This window comes from Phalacrocorax aristotelis, chromosome 1 (genome assembly GCF_949628215.1).
Source record: "Phalacrocorax aristotelis chromosome 1, bGulAri2.1, whole genome shotgun sequence".
Classification (NCBI taxonomy): domain Eukaryota; kingdom Metazoa; phylum Chordata; class Aves; order Suliformes; family Phalacrocoracidae; genus Phalacrocorax; species Phalacrocorax aristotelis.
Window position 1 is genome coordinate 179,718,961 of NC_134276.1, and position 3,534 is coordinate 179,722,494.

A 3,534-nucleotide genomic window follows, 5' to 3' on the forward strand; every position below is an offset into this window, starting at 1 on the left:
CATGATCAGCAGATACCAAACTATGGTTAGGAATCTCTTACTATTCTCACTTTAGAGAGGGAGGAATGACAGAAAAGCCAGGGATGCCGATTTCAAAAGTGGTCTGATCTGAGACACTTTGGACTTTCAGGATCACCCTGGGTTGCCAAGGAGGCCAGTAGCCCTTGGTTATGGAAAGCTCTGCAGTACGTGTCTGGCCTTGGGTGGGTAAAAGATGATGTTCTTAAAGGCAGCAGTCACTTTTGATGGTGTTTTGCCCTAAGAGATGGTGCACAATGCACAAAAAGCGAATGGTGGGCTGAGAGTTGGACTTACCTATCCACACTTCATGTTCCTTTTATGAACTTTTTTACTACATAGGCTTCTCTGCAATTCAGAATGAAATCATATGAGGGACAGATTAGCTTAAGATCATAACAGTTAATGCTTTTGCCAAGCTCGAGAACCATTGCTGAGGCATGAAGCCAGGATACTTTTGAATTCAGATCCCCGAAAGCAACAAAATGCTGCCCTTTACAGACAGCTGGATCAGCTCTGTAACTTGAAAAAGGGACTGAAACGAGTACTAAAATTAAAGTAGTTTTAACATAGCAGTTTCTAAATGAGTTGTAAAATAAGCTGGGACAAGTTTGCATGAGAAACATTTGCTATTAGGAGTATAACCATGGGACTTGAGCCAGGCCAGCTGTGCTACTGCTCCTCCTTTGCTCCTGTACCATTAGGTGCCAAAGGCTACAGACTGGAGGTAGAAGACACGTTTCATTGCTCTTATTTGATTCCCTCAGGCTGACACATGGAGTGGAGTTGACAGGCTCCACGGCAAGCTGTGTCTAGCCTTCTGTGGCTGGAGGGAGGATTGCTGAAGCATCGTGCTTTGAGTTTTGGCAGGAGAGACCATCAACGTTAAAGCAAAAGAAAAGAAAGAGACTTTAGGTTACCAACTCTTTAAGGCAGGGTTGCTGTGATGTACAAGTTTACAAGCAACATGAGAAACAGGTCATAAAAAGGTCCCCATTTAGTTAGATGTAACAGACAATTAGCTATTCACAGGCTGATGTCCAAGTCAAAGGTGCTCAGGGAAAATCTAACCTAATCATGCAGTCAGGACTCAAGAGGGCTGGGGTCAAGAGACAGAGAAGGTCAAAGATCGGTGTCAGGATATGCAGTAAGACGTAGTGAAGCTAACAGGCAAACAAACAATGTGAAAAGAAAACCACACGGATCACAAATGAGCCATTTGAAATTATACACATAAAATTAAAAAAATTTCATATGTGGATTAGCAAGAGGAATCACATCTGTTGATTCCTTTGAAGAACAGAAACAAGAAGATCTAAATCTGGAGTAAGTATCAGTAAGGCAAAATAAAATACTTCTATTTGATTTACAGGAAATAAGGGAGGAAGATGGTCAGCCCAAGGGTTACAGAAATGTGACTTGAACTCAAAACTACTGAAATGTGTTATGTAACATCACAAGCTTTAAATGCTTATTTTTTTAAACAATGGGATCCAATAAATAATACAGACCAGTTACCGAGGGATGCGCATTTACATCAGTCCCAGATAGTTTATTTTCCAGAAATCTGGAAACAATCTTTTCCTTCTTTTCAGGACCTTGAGTTTGTGAATGCACTGTAACTTTTTCTACCATGGATCCATTTTTATGATTTCATTATTTATTCAGCACCATACGAAAATATTCTTACCAGCCAAAGCATCTTAGCATTCTTACATCATATTACCTTTACTGTGTGTTCAGTAATGTATATACATTGAACTTTAAGTAGCTAGTATATATCAGCAGCAATAAAGAGCATGAAGTAAAGATCCTAGTAGCTCAGTGGTTGACATATGTACTAAAGTGCTTCTTCCACATTAGCTATTCCTATCTCTTAGCTATAAGGAGAAGATTTAAAATGCAATTTAAATCAAGCAGTGCATATAGAGGAGTGTGAGTTCCATTGTTTCACAAGAATTAATTTTGCTTTATCTTAAAAAAATGGGAAGACTTTGTTAAGAAAAATAATATCCTGCATTTCAGGATGGTATGTTGTCATGTTATGTTTCTGCATTAAAGAATCAAACCCATCTCCGAATCGAATCCAGACAGCCCCAAACTATCTATAAATGCATTATTATAGTTCGGTTAATTGGAAAACACCTTAAAAACATACTAAAATTATGTTTGGCTTGGCTTCCATACATATCAAAGAGGAGAGATTCCTGGCAAACCTGGAATCTGTATTTTGAACAAGGAGTTTGCCAGCTGGCTTTTCACATTCTGTAACAAGTTTACGCATTACTTTAGAAAAGGTACTGAACTAGACCTGACTGAACATTACGAAATACACCATTGTAATAACAAACCAAACTATTTGGTGGACCTATCAGTTTCAAGCATAACCAGCAAGCAAATTATAAAAAAAATATTGTTTTGATCTTTAAGTTTGTTAATAAAGATGTGCAAAACTTGGGAACACTGTTGATGCAGCACATTTCTTCTTCCCCTCCCCCTCCCAGCTGTTGACGTTGCAGCCGAACATTTGACTTTCCTCACAAGCCTTTCCTTACAGATTGGTGGTCTCTCCTCCCTTGCATTGACAGTAAAAAATTGTTGCTCACCTTCTACACAGGGACCAACTGGACCTAAACTCCACTTATGTCAGTGGGACTGGCACCGAATCATTCCTCCCAAGTCTGGCAGGGTGCTTTGCACACGCAGAGGTGACCAGGCCCTTGCTCTAAAAGCTTACACTGCATTAGAGGCGTCGGCAACCAGCAACAGGCCCTACTGAGAAGGAAGACAAGGATGGTCAGCAGTCAGGCACAGGGAGCGCAAAGAGATTGCCTAAGCCGTTTTGTTTAGAGCATCTATCTTATTGCTTTTTTTTAACCACCCACTCAGTTCTTTTTTGATACAGTCAAAGAGAATCAGGATGGAGATTAGCAGTGGGAAGGCAGTCAAAAAAGCGAGCCCTGAGGGAAGATCTGCAGAAGGCGGCGGATTAGGATCTCCTGACTGGCGGTGAGGTCAGGTGAGGTGGCAAAGGAGGATCGGCAGCTGGCACACCATTGCCCAGGCTTCACAAAGGTAGAGGGAACTTATTTTTCCTTCCTCTAAACACTATATTTGTACCAACATAATGCTACACACGTGGGCGTGAGATTTTGTTTTTTAACCAGGCGTCCAATATTCCTCTGGCCTTGGGCGGCAGTGCCCCACGCTGCTGACTGACAGGCTGGCGGGCTCACACGCCTCCCCGTCGTCCTTCTCCAGGCAGGCAGCACCGGCGATATAGCGCCGTTATCCTGCCGTTGGGAAGGTAAATGCTTTTCCATATGGATAACACGGTGGCCGCATCCGACCAACACGACCCCCGAGAGCAGCGCTGTGAAGTGGGAGCACAGCGGCGGCCGCTCCCCGCTAACATGGCCCCCGAGCCCTGCGCCGTGAGGGAAGGCGGCGGCAGCGGCCACGCCCGGCCCGCGGCCGTTCCCGCCTCTGCTGGGCTGCCGCCGCGCAGGCGCCCGG